Source organism: Oryx dammah, unplaced genomic scaffold, assembly GCF_014754425.2.
Source record: "Oryx dammah isolate SB20612 unplaced genomic scaffold, SCBI_Odam_1.1 HiC_scaffold_20, whole genome shotgun sequence".
Taxonomy (NCBI): Eukaryota; Metazoa; Chordata; class Mammalia; order Artiodactyla; family Bovidae; genus Oryx; species Oryx dammah.
The window spans coordinates 59,926,718-59,949,293 of NW_024070204.1; positions in this window are offsets into that span (position 1 = coordinate 59,926,718).

Here is a 22,576-nt window from a genome sequence, read left to right on the forward strand (position 1 = left end):
AAGCTAAGCATTAAATAATTGATGCCTATGAACTGTGGTGCAGGAAAAGATTCTTCAGAGTCCTTTGGACAGCAAGGAGATCAAACCAGTCAATCCTAATGGAAATCAACCCTGAATATTATTGGAAGAACTGATGCTGAAGCTTCAATACTTTGGCCACCTGGTGTGAAGAGCCAACTCATTGGAAAAGACCCTGATGCTGGGAAAGACTGAAGGCAGGAGGAGAAGGGGATGACAGAGGATGAGATGGCTGGATGGCATCACTGACTCAATGGACATGAGTTTGAGCAAACTCCTAGAGATGGTAAAGGACAGGGAAGTCTGGCATGCTGCAGTTCACGGGGTCTTGGAGAGTCAGACATGACTGAGTGACTGAACAAGAACAGCAACCAAGGACCAAGGCTTGGGTGGCTCACAGAGGGCCTTTAAATGAGTGGCTGGGCCTGCCTCTTCCTCCCAAGGGGTACAGCTGCTCTGGTCTGACTCCTTCTCTAACAAGATACTCCCAGCATGCCCTTCACACTGCAAAGGAATGAATTCCAAAAATGTCTCCTGATCCCTGAACTTGAGCTTCTTGTTCTTTTATCCTGAATCCTGGTTTTTCTCCCACTCATCTAAGCACTCTTTGAGCTTCTGAACTGTTTCTCACTTAGAAAAGCAGTTATGGAAACCCCTACCTGCTGTATCAATTGCTGACCCAAGAGAACAGCAAAGAGACACAGCCTTTGACCCTTGGGTGTTCAAAATTTAAGACAGGGACAAGATAGCCCACTTAAACATGAGACAGTGAACAGACAAGAAAGAAGTTAACCATTTAGGTCAAGGCTAAATGCATAGTGGGAGGAGTGGCTGCGGTGGGGAGGGAGGTTGGGGAGGGCCAATGAGGTCCAGGCCCAGGCAGGAAGAAGTGAGAAGCTGCTACATTCCAGTGATCAGTGCTGGGCTGGGCTTTCATGAGCTCCATGGATGGCATGAACCTCTTTGTAGCGGGTAACGAGCTGCTTTCCAGATGCCTGCAGTTCAATGGGACCCCAGGGAGGACACCCTCGAGGGCACTGGCCCAAAAGCTTCAGAGCAGTGAGAGTCAGAAGACACTATTCACACCTAATAAGAACCCTGTGGACAGACCTCTCCAGGAGAAACAAAAGCAAGTTACAGCCCCATTGCACTATTATGGTTGATTTTTCAGCCAATTGCACCTAGAGCAAGCTGGAAAAAGATACCAATGAGCTGTTTTGATGTAGCAGCAGTCAGGAAAACAACCCCAAGCTCCAATCTTGTCATTTTTCCTTGCTAGACAAGGAGAGTGGCAGAGCTTCATGAAAAACACCATCCCGGGAGGCATTCCCACCACAAGGAAATAGCAGGGTGGGGCCAGGGCCTGGGCTGTTTCATTAGGAGAAATCCCTGGACTGTTCTCCTCTGCTGCCTTCTAAGAAACAGGCCTAGGAAGGGGACTATTTCTACACCCTCAAAGACTTAAAGAGGAAGGATAATGACAAAATATCAGTGAGAAAAAGCTATTTTTAAATAGATGCATGAAGCAGGAAGCATCATCTTCTCTCTCTTCCTCATTTTAGGAGAATGAGGAACAAGGATGTGGTTCCAGGTTAGTGTGGCTAGAAAGTGCCCCCCCACCAAAGATCCCTTGATAGGGATTTCTGCTTGTCCTACTTGCTTTTAAAAGAAGTAGCATTATTTCCTTATCAGAGTAATGCATGAGTATGTTAGAAAATAAAACGATACTGGATGAGATTTATTGAGTGTTTCCTATAGGCCAGACTTCTCAATATATCTATGACTCGTGTCATCCACATTGTGCTGATGATAAAACCAAGGTTGATCATCAGTAACTTTCCCAAGGTCACGATGCTACTAAGTAGTGGCATTAAAAAGTGAACTCTCACAGTTTTTCCTCTAGAATCAACACATTTAACAAGCAGGAATTCATTCAAGCAAGTTTACAATAAAAGTTTGAAGTTTAGCCTCTTCAGAAATAAAAGCGCCAGATTCCTAAAAGACATACACACCCACACCTCACTGTCCCACTTATGAGAGGCATCTTATTTTTAACCCTTGAGGTGTGTCTTTGGGTTTTTACCACTGTAGTTCTAAATAATATTCATATACTTATAACTCTTGGTTTATAATTTATCTATAAGCTATTTTGTTATTATGGTAGATGAGCATTATAGCGCCTTTATGTTTCAATATAACTATAATTAGTTTTTGGTTAAATACTTATTCAGTGCTTTATATTTGACTATGCTTTTGAACTGTGGTGTTGGAGAAGGCTCTTGAGAGTCCCTTGGACTGCAGGGAGATCCAACCAGTCCATTCTGAAGGAGATCAGCCCTGGGATTTCTTTGGAAGGAATGATGCTAAAGCTGAAGCTCCGGTACTTTGGCCACCTCATGCGAAGAGTTGACTCATTGGAAAAGACTTTGATGCTGGGAGGGATTGGGGGCAGGAGGAGAAGGGGACGACCGAGGATGAGACGGCTGGATGGCATCACGGACTCGATGGACGTGAGTCTGAGTGAACTCCGGGAGTTGGTGATGGACAGGGAGGCCTGGCATGCTCCGATTCAAAGAGTCGGACACGACTGAGCGACTGAACTGAACTGACTGTTCACTTCTAAGCAAGTAATGTACACTATTTACATTCCCTATATTGTATAACTTGTTTCTCCTATAGTTAATTACCTAATTTTTTAATTTGCTTAGTGTTTTTAATCAATGGCACTATCTTTCTGTGTCTTCTATGGCTTTTAATAAATTTTTTTTCATCTTCTAGCCCACATCAGATGGCTAAGTTTTTACATCTCTCTGGAGGCATTCCTCCCAGCATCTTCTTTTCTCTTGCTCCCCTTTGGGTTGGTGTTCTATATTCTTGTTGCACAGCTGTGGTTCAGGGACTTCCCTTTGCCATCATTCAGGGAATTCCCTTCACCTCTTTCCTGCATGAATCTCCTGCTTCCTAAAATCCCTGTCTTCCTCTGTATTAGTTTACACCCTGTTTGGGTCATCATATCCTTCAACAGCTTCCTTAAAAAATAGCACAGTAGCTATTTGGGTCCAAGGGGGTCCAAATAACTTGCATGTAGCTTCGGTTTTATAATCTCCCTCACCCAATCTCCTCCCATATTTTGCAATACTTGTCGTCTTTGATCTTAATGCCTTTCCAGAGTCCTGAAGGCAAATTGGCTAAATTTATTTCTTCCTTTATAGACCCTGAGTTTTGACCCTGCACTGTTTTGCCAAGTCATTTACCAAACTTCCGTCTACTTTCTGTCTCCATAGCTCCTGTTTCAGGGCTTCACTTGGCTCCTAGTCTCATGAAAGGCAGTGTTGCTGTTTCCTGTGATTCTTGTTTTTAAGGGGATGGATTTTGAGAGGGGAATGGGCTACTGTTACTCTGCTATCATTAAGCCCCATGTCTCTATCACTGCTCTCTTACAGAGGTGGTGTTGGGCAAGGTTGGATCATAAGAGGATCAGTGCTCTTTACTCAGTAAATGTCCGACAAGGCCAATTCGTTATTACCTCTGCAGTCAACTGATTGAAGGCCCAGGAACTGGGATCATTTTGCCAAACCTAAAGGCTCAGGCTGCTTTGTCCACCTTCATATCCACTTTAATCCTGGTGGGATGCTGTTTTTCAATCCTTGGATGGGTGGTAACTAAGTGCCTAATAATCACCAGAGAAGGAAAGAGAAAAGAAAAAGAAATCCCCAGGGCTTCTGAATCCATAGTATTCAGGCATTTACCTTTTCAGAAGTCCTCAGGGAAGAGGCCCTGAGACTTCACTCTGAGCAACACTTAAGACGACTTCTGTGACATCTCTCCTTGCCAAGCTGCCTGGCCTCCCTTTTGTTCTGCTTCCTATCCGATAAAGAAACTTCAGTTACAGCTCAATGTGCTTTACTTGTAAAATAGTTACTTGTCAGTCTTGTTCTGTAATCACGTTGCAACTTGTTCTTATATATTTACAATTCCTATGTCTTGATTTGATTTTAGTGCCTGAACCCAGCCAATATCCCCATTGGACACTTGAGACACTCTGGAAAGAATAATAAACAAACCTTGATTGAGCACCTGTGTGCCAAGCATTAGCCTAAGTGCTTTACAGTTACTCATTCAATCACACAACCCTGAGAGGTAGATACCATTATTATCAGATAGTTATAGTAGCAAAACTCATGGCAAGAGAGTTGAACAACTTACCCAGGTCACACAACTAGCAAGTCAAAGAGCCAGGAATGACTGAAATATAAGGAACTGCCAGTCCTTTCAATAATTATCAAGGGACTGAGGAAGGAACAAGACCCAAGCAGCCCCCAAATGACTCATCAACGTCTATCCTTCAGCTTCCTGACCACCACACAGGTGTTCCCTGGTGGAGCAGGTGGCTAGAACCGGAAGCAATGCTGGGAGGTAATAGCAGCAGCTGCTGTTAGAGGTGCTCCAGCGACATATGTAGACTTGAATCTGGGATAGTTATTATGGGATGACGCTGCTAATACTGAATCCACAAATCTGTTTCAGCCAGAGCTTAAGGGTCCCCACAATTGAAGCCACCTAACCCTAAAATTATCAGTTTCAGAAGAGTGCTAGAAATTGTGGTGGAAACAAAAGAAATGATAAGTCAGAGTCCAATCATGGAGGTAATGATGCTTATAGCAAAGCAAGTCTTCTGGGGAATGAAATAGACCCTTTCCAAGCTTCCCTTTCCCCATTTAAAAAGTACTGATAATATATGTATATATAATATATATATACACACACACACATATACATATATATGTAATAAAGTTAGTGACAGTTTAATGAGTGGACATATAAATGGTATAGCATAACACCTGACACAAAGTATTCAGTAAACATTAGCTCTTCTTACTAAATCTTTTTGTTCATTTAAGTTTCTGACCCAGGTGGAATTTTTCATAAAAGCAAAAAGATGGATAACACTGTAAAGGTTTAACTTTTTTAATTTGGTCTCTGCTTAACTCTGTGAAAATAGAAATACTTTGATTTACAAACAAATAATCAAATCAGCCTTCTATAACTACTGCAGCCTGTGGGAACCTCCTGACATTCAGTAGCATCTTTCTCATGTTACTCTCTTGGTACTTTAATCAAACAGCCAGAGGCCACAGAGACCGTGTATTTGGCCTTCTGAACAAATGCCTCTCTCCAAAACCCTCCTCTCACACAACCTATTTTGTGAGATCCTTAAAATTTTAGAGAACTGGTTTTGTATCAGTATTTCTTCTGAAAGTCTTCAGCACAAGTAGGTATTAAACTTTTGTTTCATAATGAATAAGAATCACCATTCTGATGATATTCTTGCCCAATACAAAAAAGAAAGTTTGAGCACCAGTCATTTTATGAAGACTGCTTCTTTCTAGCAACCCAGGCAAGACATTGGCTTTTGTCCTTCCCTGAGCACCAGAAGGCCCTGGGGGCCAGTTAGCATAAGTTTAGCAGAGGCCTTTCATGTCTGGCTGAACCCACAGAAGAGTTATTTTTTCGGCCGCCTTACCCCACCTTCAGGCTTCACTGGTGGTTCAGTCGTGATGAATCTGCCTGCTAATGCAGGAGACTTGGGTTCAATCCCTGGGTCAGGAAGATCTCCTGGAGAAGGAAGTGGCAACCCACTCCAGTATTCTTGCCTGGAGAATCCCCTGGACAGAGGAGCCTGGCAGGCTATAGTCCATGAGGTCACAAAGGAGTCAGACATGACTTCACAACTAAACAACAACAACCTCACTTCAGACCCTCACCCTTGACCCCTGCTGTACTGAAAAAAAACTCAGGGCAGTGGGTCTTCACCCTTAAGGCTGGCAAGCCAGCCTTTGTCCTGTGATGCTTCCAAAAGCACCACTTACACTAAGGCAAGCAAAGCCTTTTGGGCCAAAATCTAAGCTTCTACTAAACCAGTTTTAAACCTCCTCCCCCTTTTCCTCCCATCTCTCCCCTGCAGGAACCTCCTGTTCCAGCCAGAATGGCCTGTTTATTGCATCTTCTCCTCTCTTGAATATGGGACATTTGTACCCTGGTCGGACATGACTGGGCGACTTCACTTTCCCTTTTCACTTTCCTGCATTGGAGAAGGAAATGGCAACCCACTCCAGTGTTCTTGCCTGGAGAATCCCAGGGACAGGGGAGCCTGGTGGGCTGCCGTCTATGGGGTCACACAATCGGACACGACTGAAGTGACTTAGCAGCAGCAGCAGCAGCAGCTCACCAAGATACATTCAATGAGTTCCTCTCCCACCTATGTGTCAAAACTCCAGTAAAACCCTACATCTTCCAGGAGGAAGTCCTCCGTACTAATTCACAGAGATCCTCTCTCTCAGGTTGCTGTAGTTACCCTTCCGTATTGATCATATGCCCTCTTTTGGCAGTTACATTTTTATGTGCAGATATATTACTTCCTCTAACTATAGCATGTGACTGGTTGCTCTGTGCCACTTACTTTATAAATGCCTAGTTAACTTAAAGTTTATAAATGACTAAAATTAATTGTTAATTTTCACAACAAATATATGAGGCAAGTCCTGTTATTAGCCTCACATTAAATTAGAGAACTGGGACAGAAAGAGGTACAGTAAGCTGCCTAGTAAGTGGTAGAGCCGGTAGACCTAATGCTTATGTACATAACCGCTGTGCTTTGCTTTTGCCCTGCACACAATAGTCACTCAATAAATATTTGCTCACCAATTAATTGTTGATTTTCCCACCTATCCTCTGACCCAGTCCTGCCTACACTAACTTCTTGAAGAGAGCCTGGCTTCAGAAAATGACCAAACATCTTCATTATGTTGACCTCCATGGAATCAAAGTATTTTCCCAAATAGCTGAAACTGTGCTATTCTGACTCTGTAGTTCATCACTGTGGTTTGCGATTCCACTCTGAAATTCTTTGTTGCCAGAAGCCCCCACCAGATATAAGGCCTGGTGCAAAGTTGTTATTTTTGATGTCAGAGAGTTGGGGATGTTTCTGTTTGAAATTTTGTCTATTTACATTCCTTAGCCCAAAATAGTCTCAAATGTCAGTATTATGTCTTCATGTTTCCAAGAGAACATGATGAGGTTACATCAATAGTCATGAGTTTCCGAGAGGTGTTTTTGCCCTTTCCAGGTTTTGGGAAATTGCATTGTGATAATGAGTAAGGTCATATTTATGAAGTGACGCCAGTATATCTCCTTCCCCAATATGAGAAGGAAGATAGAGTTTATACAAAATTAACTTGTTGGCAACACACAGGAATAAGTGGCCCACGTTACGGCAAAAGTTCTCACAACTCCCACATTACAGAGTCATGGATCAGCCCACTCCTGGTTTTATCCTAGCCCCCAAAAGCAAATCACACTTTCAAGGCCATTCCTGTGGGACTGCAGGACCCAGGACCCATTATACTATGTGATCACCTTTATTTTCTCCTGTTATTATTGAGATAAATTCTAGTTACAATAAATAACATCAAGGATAACCTTCAGGAGGAAAATTGAGACAAACTCATCCTGACGGTCTATGGAAGAGGAGGAGGGAGGCTTGCTGCCAGTCACTGTCATATCACAACTCTCTCTGCCTGCTGTCTGCATGCTCACGGTTCCACCAAAGAGCCAAGAAAAATATAGAGTGTGGTTTATTTGTTATTGTCTGGCTCTAAAGCAAACGTATCAGAACTCAGTCATTTATATCAGTATGTTCTTAAAGGTAGTTCTTAAAAACATTAGGAAGTTGGACCCTCAATCCTCACCCTACCACTGCTGACATACTTATTTCTTTCTTTTTGGAATTGTCTTTAGAACAGGATATCATTATTTATCACTCAAAGTGGGGCACTTGGAGAGTGACAGTGGGTACTATTAAAAATTAAGCTAAGACAACTAGGGAAAACTCAATCTTGGGCAACTGGAATGGGTGATTACTTTGCTCTAGAGCTACATCAGAAAACCAGTTTTTGTCATTTTTTGACCAAAATGTTCTTACTTAGCTGATATAGGTATAATATTATTTAAAGTTTGTACAATATAATAATTTCATAAGATAAATACCATAAAAATGTTTCATACTATTTAGAAATATGCATGTATAAACAGACTGGATTGACATCAGGTCATGACAATGGTTGCTTCTAGGAAACAGAGAGGAAAATGAGAACAAAGAAGACTTCAACTTTATCAGGGACATTTTTAAAAACCTATGACAGTAAAATTCAGTTCAGTCGCTCAGCCATGTCTGACTCTTTGCGACCCCATGGACTGCAGCACGCCAGGCCTCCCTGTCCATCACCAACTCCCAGAGTTTATTCAAACTCATGTCTATCGAGTTGGTGATGCCATCCAGCCATCTCATCCTCTGTCATCCCCTTCTCCTCCTGCCTTCAATCTTTTCCAGCATCAGGGTCTTTTCCAGTGAGTCAGTTCTTCACATCAGGTGACCAAAGTACTGGAGTTTCAGCTTCAACATCAGTCCTTCCAATGAACACCCAGGACTGACCTCCTTTAGCATGGATTGGTTGGTTGTATCTCCTTGCAGTCCAAGGGACTATGAACAGTCTTCTCCAACACCACAGTTCAAAAGCACCAATTCTTTGGTGCTCAGCTTTCTTTATAGTCCAGCTCTCACATCCATACATGACCACTGGAAAAATCATAGCCTTGACTAGACAGACCTTTGTTGGCAAAGTAATGTTTGCTTTTCAATATGCTGTCTAGGTTGGTCATAACTTTTCTTCCAAGGAGTAAGTATCTTTTTATTTCATGGCTGCAGTCACCATCTGCAGTGATTTTGGAGCCCAAGAAAATAAAGTCTGCCACTGTTTCCATTGTTTCCCCATCTATTTGCCATAAAGTAATGGGATCAGATGCCATGATCTTCGTTTTCTGAATGTTGAGCTCTAAGCCAACTTTTTCACTCTCCTCTTTCACTTTCATCAAGAGGCTTTTTAGTTCCTCTTCACTTTCTGCCATAAGGGTGGTGTCATCTGCATATCTGAGGTTACTGAGATTTCTCCTGGCAATCTTGATTCCACCTTCTGCTTCTTCCAGCCCAGAGTTTCTCCTGATGTACTCTGCATATAAGTTAAATAAGCAGGGTGACAATATACAACCTTGACGTACTCCTTTTCCTATTTGGAACCAGCCTGTTGTTCCATGTCCAGTTCTAACTGTTGCTTCCTGACCTGCATATAGGTTTCTCAAGAGGCAGGTCAGGTGGTCTGCTATTCCCATCTCTTTGAGAATTTTCCACAATTTATTGTGAACCACACAATAGTAAAATTATAGTAAAATTGTACACTTACAAATTGCACATAAATATTGGCAGTATTATCCTTTGCAGCTGGGTTTTTTTTTTTTTTTTTAGAATTAAGGTGAAAGTAGCAGTTTTACTAAATGTCACTTTGCGTAGCTGAAAAAAACGGATGCAACACACATCAGAGGTGCAACTTTCCAGAGATGCTCTGTACACACCCCCACCTGAAGTCCCCTTGTCCGTAACCCTGCTCTCTCTGACCCACTGCCCTTGAATGTATTAATTCTCTCCCCTTCCCTCCTTCCCACATGAAAAAAATCACCTGATCTACTCTCAATTTCTGCCTCAGTCTTTCTGAGGCAAAACATGCAAAGACATGGGCATTCATCCCAAACAGAATAAATTGGGAGCTGGTAACTAGCTTCTGTAGATAGAGCTTCTCAAACTTTAATGCACTTGGGGATCTTATTGAAATGCAAATTCTGATTCAGAAGCACTGGGTGAGCCTGAGATCTCCTTGGGCTATGGAACTCCCTGATGTCTTGGTGCCACTGGTCCCTGGACCACATCTGGAGGAAAGAGGCCTTGGAAACTGAGTGATATATTCATGAAGGAGGGGGAGAGGAAAGGGGTGGTGGGAACCTGCAAGCATAATTCAGTGGTTTTCCCTGTGTTCCTTGTCACACACACAAACCCTGCCACCCTGACCCCAGCAATGTCCATTGTGGCCTCTCGGTCTCTGATTTTTATCACTTCCCTTGAAACTTATTTTCTATACTTGCAGAGTAAGCCTAAACATAATGTTGGGCTCTGTATCAAAGAGGGGACGAATGTTATCAGCAGAACATTTACAGCATTAAACTCAGATTGTCAGAGGCTAGATATTGGTTTCTGACATTGATGACTCTGCTTCTAAAAAGAGAAGAAATGAAAAGGTGAAAATAACTGTATTAAGTACTATTTCCATTAGTAGTTTTGTGACAACTAACTGTCATTCATTTATAGACTAATTAAAATAATCAACAGTACTTGCTTCATCACTGTAGATTTTTTTTGTTTTTAATGGCCTTACTGCTTAGGAGAAAGTCAGACCCAGAAAAATGATTTATCTAGTGATTGAGGAATCCTCAGGAAACTTAACTCCTTCGCCATCCTCCTCATTTCTAATCCATTAAACTGCTGTGACCTGAAGCTTTTGGCCACTTTTGTCTACTGCTTGAAACTGCTGGGGTGACAGATTCTATTTCACCCTAGAAAAGCTCTTAAACAATGACTGTTGTTTTATGTATGCATAAACCCATATACAGAAACACTTAACATGGGCTGAACACCCCATTAATTCCTTTTAAAATGTTTACTTCTGCTAATAATCCTAAAGTGTACATAATATTATAATCCCCACTGTACAGACGAAAAAAACTAAGGGACAGAAGTGAAGAAACTCAACCACGGTCACATAGCCAGTGTCAGGCAGCGTTATTTCTACCATATTCATACCCACTTCCATGGAATGAACTGTATTTTAGTTTGGGGTCCCTCAAAATTAGAGCCTGAGGCAAGTGCTTGATGCAAGCTATTTATTCGGAGATGATCCCTGGTAATAAAATACAAGGGAGAAGGGGGTGGGGGTAGTGAAATTGGAAAGGAAGAGGACCCGAAATAAATGAGCATCATCCAAAGCCCTGAGAATCGCAGAGAAAGCCCCAGAAACAGTCATCTGAAAGAGGGTAGACCCAGGGTCCACCTCCACATTGACTGAAGGTCACCCTCAGGGCAAACCCCTACTTCTGGGCTGTGTTTGCACAGTAAATGGCCTGGGAGAGGGTCATGAACAGATGTGGGAATCCGTGGGGGCACCAATGACCTCAAAGTGAGTCTGCTTTGGGCATGGCTGAAATCAGAGGTGGGGTGAGCTGATGTGACAGGGCTCTGGCAATATCAACACAGACCACCTCTAGAAGCAGTGACAGGTGGTGGTGAAGGGCTATCCCTGGGAAATGCTGCTGAGCATGTAGGCTAGATCATCCCTTCATATAGGCAACTCTATAATTGTCTAAGTAAAAGTCCATAGGGACCTTCATACTTTGGCAATAATAAATATGGTATGTCTTTGACATTATAATTATCAAGAGTCATGAGAAGTATCAGGACTTTCCTGGTAGTCCAGTGGCTAAGACTCCACGTTTCCAATGAAGCAGGCCTGAGTTCGAAACCTGGTCAGGGAACCAGATCCCAAATGCCACCACTACGAGCTGGCATGCTACAGTGAAGATAGAGATCCCATGTGCCACAACTAAGACCCGGTGCAGTCAAATAAATAAATAAAAATAAATATTAACAACAACAACAACAAGAAAATGCAATGGAAGTATAATTTAAGGGAATACTGTCAATTGTAGCCAACTTCTTTTCATCCAAGTACTATTTAGACATGACCCCTTAATAGTACCACTTCCAATAGAGAAACAAGTCCTTTTGAAATATGTGTTAATGTACTCTAACTTTGGTAGGTTGGAGGGAGAAAACTTCCTGTAGACTCTCCACCAGAGGCTATTGTGATTAAGAACATGAGATTTCCAGTCTTCTAATGATCACTTCAGGTCAGGAATGTGTCACACAGGAACATGCATATATGTTCTCTTGCTAAACAGAAACTCAGTTACCAAGGGAGGTTTTGAAAACTGGAAGTTGACTTCCTGTGCTCAGCGCAACACCAGCCCTCCTACCCATTTTATTGAATTCCTGAGTTCGTACCAGAAGGACTCTTGGTAAAGACTTAGTTTTGTCCACTGACTCACAGTTGTGCTTAAAGCTGAAGAAATTCTCCGTCTTCTGCCTCCGGGCCACAGGCTGTTTCTGAGTTTGGAGATTCTATTTGGTCACTTCAGGATGCTTCTGGGGAATCTTGGGTTAGGACTGCGGGGAGCCGGGATCAGCTCAGGTCACATCAAAGTGCAGCTCAGCCCAGCCTATGCAGCTGGTCAGGGTTTGGCACCACTGGTGAAAGGATGGGCTGGAGGTCAGCTTTGCTGGTTTGACCCTTCAGTGGACCTGTCAGCTTGGGGCAATTCCCTGGCCACAGAGTCTAACCTCATTCCAAGCAGTGGTCTCCTTCAGGCCTCCCTCCTGGCTCATCCAGGAAACAAAAGAAAGGCTGTGAATGAGTCTCTGTATATTCATCATCTCTACTGCGTAAAACCACAAAACCTTTGGATGTTTTCCCAAAGGCCCACACAGAAAATTGGGAAACCTGCAAAGGCAACCAGCGCCTAGAGAGAGTGTCATTGTGGAACAAGAGTGACACCATTTTCTCCGCACCCTTTTCCTCGCACGTTGACAGCATCAATATGCACTTGCCCCTTTTTTAAAATTTCTGCTCACTAGTGAGGTTTTCCCCTTTAGTGATATGACGATTATATTGTCTCGCTGCTCTTGACTGTCAACATACCCTTTCTTCTCAGGAAACAGAAGAGGAGGACATAACTAGACTTCAACAGGGGCACATGCAGATAGAGTCTAGAAGAATTACAGTCCCGAAGGGCTGCTGATTGTGTTGAGGGCTGGCCCTACTTTGCTATGCCGGAGTCTTGCTTCCTGTGGGAAGGGTCATTGAGAATACAAAAAAAAAAAAAAAAAGATAATTCTAGATTGCTACATGAGTCAGTCAAAAGAAAGGGTTGTGATTGTGAGGACTCTGGCCATTGCAGAGGACGGAAACACAATTCCAATTAGCTTGAGCAAAAATGGGGTGTCTTTCTCACATCACTGAGAGTCAAAGGGTCAAACAGCTTTTGTGTTCAAGCGTGTGCAAGAACTTGAAAAAGGCTGACAGCGTTCTTTCTCTTCATTCTGCTTGCATCCGACTGCCTTCCTTCTCAGAGAGACCCTCACTTCATGTAGCACCGGGGCCGTAGGAAGTTTCAAGTTCAAAATATCTCAAAATGTACTTTTGAGCCCAGAGAAAGTGAGAGGCAAAGTCTTTCCTGAGAGTTCTGAGAAGTCTCAGAACTCTTAGAGGACTGTGTAGCAGTCAGCACAGGCTTGTGACCCTATGGTAACAATCAATACCAAATCATAGGCTCAACACCCAAGTTTATTTTTTGTTCACATTACACGTCCCATGTGTGTTGCTGGAGAATGGATACTCCACCATTTTGTAGCTGCACAACCTGGGATTAAAGATTCCTTTTATTGCTGCAGCAGCAGAAGAAAAAGAACCAGAGATATGGCATGAGTTTTTCACTGCGTCAGCTCAGAGGTAACCAACGTCATGTCCTCTTCCTTTCTTTGGCCAGAAATAGCCCCATGGTCCTGCCTAACTGCAAGGTGCCTAGGAAAGTGAGAGGGGACTTAGAATGTTCAACAAGCATCCCTGTCCCTACCACACCTAGCTTGGGTCATATACCTATCTTTGGTCAAGACTGTGGTCAAAGAATTAAATGCTACCATTGCTGGGCCCATCCCAGGGACTGGTGAGGAGGCTCAGCACGAAGCTTTGCAGAGATCCAGCAGCCCCAGGCCTAGGTCAGGGCTGGCACTTTAAACACTGATTGCTGTTAGCAACAATCAGCTAGTGTTTAAAGCCCTAGAGAGCATATCTCAATCCGTGTTTCCCCAAATTGAAATTTTCATCCAAGATAAAGTCTGGTGAACTGGTCACAAGGTGATGGCTGAGAATAAAGAACTTGTGTCATCTGAAAGAGAGAACACTGGGATCCCGAAAAGTTGATTCAGATTACATGCCTGGGAAGACAGCCAAGGGAAGTGGATCACGAATGGTCACCAATGGCCAGGAGGAGGCAGTTTAGAGGGTGTGGCTACTGGAAGCCCAGCCCCTGACCAGGCCTACTTCTAGCAATGGCCCTGTGCACCCTTCACCTTGTAGAAAGAGAGGCACATGGTCAGCAGAAAAATGCTCGCAAAGGTATCCTCAATCTTGTCCCCAGGTCCTAGGAATATGTAATGTTATGCGGTAAAGACGAATTAAGGTTGTAGATAAAATTAAGGTTGATAATCAGTTGACCTTGAGATGGGAGATTCTCCTGCACTATCCAGGTGGGCACAACATAATCAGAAGGGTCTTTATAAGCGGAAACGGGAGAGAGAACCACAGAGATGGCAGCACAACCAGAGACTCGGCCAGACCTTGTTGGCTTTGAAGATGGAAGATGGGGACCAGGAGACAAGGAACATGGATGGCCTCCAGGAGCTGGAAAAAGTAACGAAACAGATGCGTCCCTAGCACCTTCAGAAGGAAGGCAGCTTTGCCAAACCTTGATTTTAGCTCAGTGGACTTCTGATGTCCAGAACTGGAAAATGATACATTTGTGTTAGGTTGTTACGTTCATTTGAATCTGTCACAGCAGCAAGAGACACACTGTGTCTCAGCTGTTTAGCAGCCTCCCCCTAGAAAGTGCATAAGAGAGAGGAGTTTGGATATGACCGAGACCGTCAGGTTCAGGACAGAGTGGGGACACCTCCTAGGCTGGTCTCAGAAAGTGGTAGGGGTCACAGGCTAATGAGGAGGGCAGATAGTATGATTCCTATGATGGGGAAGTAGATCAAATTCCAAGAAGGGACCAGGGAACATGGTCCTCCTTGGTCCACTGTGTCCTTCCTGGTTTACGGCAGTTCAGAGTTTGGCCATCGTTTGACTACCATCTTTACCTGAAATATGAACAAACTGGAACGTATAAAAATCAAACCCAAAGAACTGGATATTTTTCCATCAAGATCAGGAGGGTGGAGCACAGCGAGAACTCAAATTTTATAAGCCGGGAAGCTACGGCCAAACCCACAGACCTGGTAGTAAATGAGTCTGAGCTGACAGTCACAGACAGCCTGACCTTTGCTAATAATCCTCACATAAGTGGGTCCTCACAGTGTGCTCTGCATCAGGGTCACACAGAAGGAGGTGATCGTGAAAGCAATATTCTTTTACGGTTACCAGTGAGTTTGCACACACAGCCACACACACACAAGCACACAGGGACAGCAAAATGTAGCTTGTCTGCCAAGAACTGAATGCTAGCAGGGAAGACTTGCCTCCTTTGAATCAAATGGATTCTCCCCTCCTACCTTTGAGAACTGCTCCCATGCGCAGGCAGGTAGACTTCAAGTAGGGCCAGAGGAACGAGGCTTCAACAGTGGGTAATGAGACTCAGGACTCATCGCTGCCCTGAGGGGAATACCAAGTGAGCCCCGCAATCATTTCACAGAGGCTCCGAGCCTGCGTGCTGTGAGCTAATGGTCCCAGTCTTGTTCTTAGGCGAGAATGTGTTCGCATTAAGCTTGAACTTGAGTGCTCGTCTATCTATTAGTTATCAGCATCAGAGTCATCCAGAGCAGACAAGCCGCTCTAACATTTGGATCTCATTAGCACCCTTCCTGGCAATCACCCTTACACAGCAAAGGCAGGGAATCAAGCTGCTTACAGAAGCCAAAGTATTTTCAGAGTCCCCTTCCAGGAACGGCTCTGCTTCAGGACAGCCAAGGCCGAGAACTGTTGAGATACTTGGCCACCCATAACGAGTACTCACTGTACCTGATTTGGGGGCAGGAGAAGGCTTCTGAATTCTGGGCTTTAGTTATCAGATTTCATCAGGTAGACATTTGTTGATCTAACATGTGAGGGAGAGGAAATCAATGTCTCCAGAGCATCTCTTTGCCAGGCAGTCATCTATAATCTATTTTAATCACCACAGCAACACCATGAAGCTAAGACTCTTATTCTCAATTCTGAACTTGGGGAACTAACAAGGTCAAGTAACTTGCCAAAGTAGCAGAGCCCAGGCCTTCTCGTGAGCTCCTTGCTGCACACTAATAAAGTCTCCTTTGAAAAAAAACCCTACTCCGCTTGCTGAATTTCTGTATGATCTGAATAAACTTTCTTTCCATCCTGGAAATACAATTTTCTAATAAGTGATTATGAAAGAGAAGAGTGCATGTATTTTCACTGAGCGTTTCAGAAATGAATACATACATTTTAGAGTGGTCAGGTGGCATAATCTCTGAATTTCATTTTAGAAGGCAAGCACATGAGTCTGAGGGTAAACCATTTAATCTCACTAATCCTTATCAAAGCCATTTGTGAAGGGAAGAAAATAATATCTATCATCCATCACAAGACTGTTATGAGGATCAAATGAAATAATTGATATAAAATTCCTACTACTTGCAGGGTGTTTTGAGCTCACAGAAGAATATACACATTAAAGCTTTGTATTGTTATTTTCAAAATCAGGATGACCAGAAGTCTATACCTTTCACATGATTTGGTTCATCCTCGGACACTCCATTAACTTGGGAAATGAGTTCTAGAGTAGTTATCATAATATTATCTACCACTTATTGAGATACCATTTATACATTATTCCCATCCTCGCAGCTCACTCCTTCAAGCAGATATTATTGTCCATAATTAAAATCTAAGAACGGCTTCCCTGGTAGTCAGTGGCTAAGACACCACACTTCTAATACAGAGGGCCTGGGTTTGATCCCTGGTCAGGGAACTAGATACCACATGTCATAACTAAGAGTTCACATGCCACGGCTAAAGATCTTGTGTGCCATCATGAAGACTGAAGATCCCGAGTGCCATAGTTAAGACCAGGCATGGCCAAATACATTAATTAAAAATAAAATCTGAGAAACTAAGACCTAGAGCCTAAGTAACTGACTCAAACAAGTGGCAGAAGCAGGATGGGCATTAGGTATGTCTAATACAAACTTGATGTTCTATGCCTTGAATTTTGTAGGGAAAACACTCCATGATGTTATTAATTTATAATACAATTTATTTATAAATGTACTAATTTACATAGAATCCATACATAGCTGTGGGTCTGTCCTAAAGATTCTGCACTAATTCCTGATTCCTGCTGTATTTTCTGCTGACCCTTCATTTCTGCTTCCTCCCTTTTTTGACTTGAAGATTTGGACAAATGCTATACACAGAATAAAACAGGTCAGATTCTGCCAAAATCAACATATTCAACAAAACCAATAAACCAACACGAGGCAGTCTGAGCTTGTGTTCCCACTGCCCCTTGCCCTGGTTGGCCCTGGCGAGGGGCTGCCTGTGTTCCCCGAGGTCAGCCTGGTGAGCAGGGCAAAGGGCAAAGTTCATAGCAAATGGGCAAGCTCATCCTGCCCTGCACACAAATGCTCCAGTTCCCCTCCATCCCCCTGGACTTCTTCCTTAGCTTTTATTTTAGTTCTTTGAAAGTAAATGTGCAAAGAAGGGAAAGATCCCAGCTAGATCACAGGATGGAAGTGCAGTGAGAGTAGGGGATGGAATGTCTTTAAGTAGAAAGAAATCCCATGGATCTGCCTTGCTCCCCAATCCCAGACCTGTTTGATTTAGAAGGAGGATGGATGGTGTTGCTTGGATGGACTAGGTTGCTTGGAGGAACATCTCAACCCAGCCACTCTCGCGTTGGGTTGAGACAAACGTCTGAACCTCTCTAGACCTGTTTTATCATCTCTACTGGGTGAATAACCCATAGCATTCTTGTGAAGATTAACCTACCCACCTGAAAGGGACTGACACATAGGAAACAATAAATTGGTTGGGTGGGGAAGGAAGTGTGAATATTCTCATGCAGACTGGAGAAAGCCTGGTGTGTCTCCAGCTGTCCACTGTGACTCTGGGATGAAACAGAAGCATCATCTTCCCATAGAATGGTCCTAATATGACCCAGAAAGGCCTTTCTGGATTGCCAGCTGAAGTGTGACCAGATTCCTTCAGAAATGGTACCAAATATCTCTTTAAAACAATGTTTTTTTCAAACTGTGGTGTGGGGACCATTTGAGTCACAGTGGTCTTGAGTGCCTTTCAAAATGCATGTAACTGGGCTCCACCCAAACCTATAGAACCAACACCTCCTGGGCGGGAATGGAGTGAGTTTTCATCCTTGGTTCTCTCTTCCAGAACCTGATGGAATACGCCAAGCTGAGACTGGGCAAGAGGGGTGAGGGAGTAAGACTCCAAGAGGGGCTAGAGCTAGACATTTCTCTGAGAAACTCTTCACCTCCCAAGCTCAGTAAACCCCCGTCACTGAATTCCCAAAGGGCAGAGTAGAGTCTGTGATCCGCAAGTTCTCTTCTGTCTACCAAAGAGAATCCTGCAGGACATTTTATGACAGGAATTTCCGGGATTTTCCTAATAATTCCAGTTATTCTGTCATAATCAAATCCTTACTCTACATGAAGCTCTGCTAGGAGCTGGAGCAATAGGAAAAATAAGGCACAATCCACGGACTTCCCTGGCGGTCCAGGGGCTAAGACTCTGTGCTCCCAGTGCAGGGGGCCTGTGGTTCGATCCCTGGTTAGGAACTGGATCCCACATGCTGCAACTAAGAAAGATTCTGCATGCCACAACGAAGACTGATGACCCCATGTGCTGCAACTAAGACCTGATGCAGCCAAATAATTTTTTTTTTAAAGACACAACCTATACCTGGAATGCTGTGCACAGACGATCCATTGGCAAGACAAGGCAACCCTTGATAAAGTAATTTAGGAGAGAATAGATTGTGACAAAATTGTGGCTGGCTCAAAATGGCTCCAATGCAAGGTATGACATAGTCCCTCTCTTGTATGGCTCACCCCACTACACACCAGGAATTCTGCTTCATTATCCTTGAAGCAAGGGAAGTAAACGTGGCTGCGCCCAGATGAAGTCCTTGGATGACCAGGGGTATGTTTAGGAGAGAAACGCATTGTTAGAGGCCATGAGCTTAGCACAAGCAGATTCTGGGCTTTTGGAGAATAGGGGGATGGTGGAAGAAAGAGGAAACAGCATAGGGAAGGCTCTCCATCAACCAGACGCATACACTCAGGACTGTCCTAGGAGAGGGGAAACAGACCTGAGAAAAGGCATCTCCCTCCCCTCTCCAACTCCACCGGGGCCAAAGTGGCGCTGAGCACTGTGATGACAGACAAGTCCCTGAAGTTTGAGTTTAACCCCAAAGTCACTTCCAAACACGTACTTCATTTTGAAAAATGAACTCAGCCTTTCTGAGGTTCATTTTTCTCATCTACAAAGTGCAGAAGGTAATTTTTTACTACAGGTTGGTTGCAATCAATAACAAAATTTACATGATAGGCCTCTATAAACTCTAATGTGCCAGATATTTATTTCTATTATTTTTTTAGAACGTACAAGTCCTATGCCACGTCAGAGAGTACACATGGGAGGTGTCACTTTTGCTATTTCTCACAGCTCCTAACAGGATGTCATACCCAGAGCAGATCCTCAGAATACGTTACCAGCTGACATGGGTAATCTCCATGCTAACCCTTCGACAATGCAAAGAAACATCTCTGCTCTGGTAAGTTCTTGGGTAGGAGCTTGGGGGTTAGGAACGCTTTACAGAGAAGTAAACATTTCAGAAGACCTGAAATCATTAAAAACAAGTCTTAATTGTCTACTTTTACTTTCTTCAGGCGACAGGAGCTCTATCTTGGAAGATGCAGGTCTGTGAGGCACAATGGTCAGAGTAGAGCAGAAGTGTGAGTACGGAGAGGGATATTTTCCTGCTAGTGACCTTGCCAGCTAAAAAAATCTCCAAGGCCTCTGGTCCAAACAGAGAAACCCACACTGGGACCCTAGTGATGAGGCCAGCCCTATGGTGCTTGGAGAGTGCATTTTGCTGACTATGGGTCCTTAACCACTTGGCTAAACAGCCAAGCATTCCAGTGCAGTGGGTCTTCACCTGGCTTTGGACAACCTCCTACTCACCACTCATAGTCCTCAATGTGTGGGACCTAGAATGGAAGGAGTAGGGGCCTGTGACTGCTTTATCTAGGTCTCATGACCTCAGAAAGGCCATCCCAGAGTGGGGGGATGGTGCAGGTCCATTGGACCACCTGATTGGTGGGTACAAGGTGCTCCTTTCTCAGATCCAGGACATCCTGGAGAAAAACCTTGCAGGGATGTTTCCCTTTATCGGCAGTGTCTAGTTGCCCAGCCTGAGCTAGAGATAACTCCTGGCAACAATGGAGGCTGATGAGTCACCAGAGAGGTTTCCAACCTATTCTTATACCACAAAGAGCAGTGGTTACTGATTTGCATCAGCACACCTCTATTTTGGGCAGGTCTTCTCAGAGTTGGGTTTTCCTGCAATCTGCACTAAGTCCTCAGTCTCTCATGAGGTCCCCTCCTCCCAAATCTGGCATCTCCAACCTGTTGAGTCACCTTAGCAACAAAATGTCAGAAAGAGGTGGGACTCACACACCAAGGTTTCCTGAATCACTTTCCTATTCAAGTTGCTCAGATTCTGATCAACTAAGATAATATAATTAGACGCTGGCAGCTTGGTCTCATGCTGAGGGCGTGATAAGAGGCCTCAGCACTGGCAGCTCTATTTCCCTTCTCCTTTATGGAGGTGATGAGATTGGAAAATCCAAAGGCACGTGTTTCTGTTCTCATATCTGTTGGCGGAAGGAGGCTGTTGTAAGATGGCTTGCTCAGCTCTGATGAACAAAGCTCTTGCTATTCAAGGTATGGACCGTGCAACAGCACTGTCTCTTAGATGTGCAGAAATCGTTAGCCCACCCCAGACTTCCTGACCTGAATCTGCCTTTTAACGAGGTCTGGGTGACGTGTATGCATGTTACCTTTCGGGAAGCAGGAGTTAAACCACTATGCTGGAGATTGGGTGAGTCTGATCACACAGCTCCAGAAAGAGTGACCTGGGTTAGAGGGAGGAGTTATACCGGGTAAACTGATAAAATGCTATCTTTCCAGGGTCCCACAGGGCAGGAAAGCAGGACCTCCCTTGGGCCACCCTCTCTCATTCACTAGCGACTTCAGACAAGTAAGTAATTCAATGCCATATCACTTGACTGACAGCCTCTGCAAGTCTGTGGAATAAAATAATGACCGCCAATCACCCCAGCCTTCTGCACACAGTGGGCTGCCAGAGGAGGCAGATCGACAGCTCTTAGGCTAGAACTTGTCCTAAATCATCAGATGTCTTGCAGCCACGTTGTCATTTTCATGACACCTATGGAAACCACAGAGCTGTTTGAAACAGTATTCACTTGGCTCAGAAAATCTGAATGGGGGCCTAAGAAAGGATAAAGGGCGTGCATGGACCGGGAAGAAGGAAAATAGAAGAGGGTCTTAGGGGTGGCAGGCAAGATTGCCTCCTTGTTTTAAAAAGTAAAGATTCAATTTCCTTTTACATTTCAGTTTCCTTTCATTTGCAAGATATTTCTCCCATTTTCTCAATGGTTTTCCTAATTATCATTCAGCTCATAAGATGCTCGCTCACCCATGCACAGAAGCTTAGGGGCATTGCGTGGGGGAGGGCGCAGACAGGCAGCCCTGCAGGGAAGGATGTGCTATTGTTCAGACACACTGTGACTCCCCAACTTCTTCTACCTGCCTACCTCGTAAGAAACCCAAGAGCAGAGATTGTGTATCACAAACCACTCTCTGCCCTCAGAAGAGAAGAGTGAAATATTAAAGAGTGTAACAATGTCATTGTAACCAGAGCAAGTTTGTAAACATCCTTTCTGGGAACCTAACTATTGCCACATTATTCTGCCAGCAAAGGTACATCTAGTCAAAGCTATGATTTTTCCAGCAGTCATATATGGAGAGCTGGACTATAAAGAAAGCTGAGCACTGAAGAATTGATGCTTTTAAACTGTGGTATTGAAGAAGACTCTTGAGAGTCCCTTGGACTGCAAGGAGATCCAACCAGTCAATCCTAAAGAAAATCAGTCCTGAATATTCTTTGGAAGGACTGATGCTGAAGCTGAAGCTCCAATACTTTGGCCACCTGATGTGAAAAACTGACTCATTGGTAAAAACCCTGATACTAGGAAAGATTGAAGGTGGGAGGAGAAGGGGACGACAGAGGATGAGATGGTTGGATGGCATCATTGACTCGATGGAAATGAGTTTGAGAAAGCTGTGGGAGTTCGTGATGGACAGGGAAGCCTGGCGTGCTGCAGTCCATGGAGTCACAAAGAGTTGGACATGACTGAGCAGCTGAACTGAACTGTTGCCACAAGCATCCATCAGAGGCATCCAGGTGAGCCTCGGACTTCTGGCACACGTTGTGAACTATAACTCATGCGCACAGAGCAACAGCTTTGAGGGGTAGGGACAAAGAGGCCCCGATTCATCCTCCTGACCTTTATGAACAGACAAAGGCGGAAATGCTCTTTTACAGGTGATTAGACAGGTTTACTGAATGACTTCCTCCTCTGTCATCATCATCATCATGACCATCACTGCCATCATGGACAAGGACACGTTTTTTGAGAGCTGACTGCGCAGATAGAATTTGCATC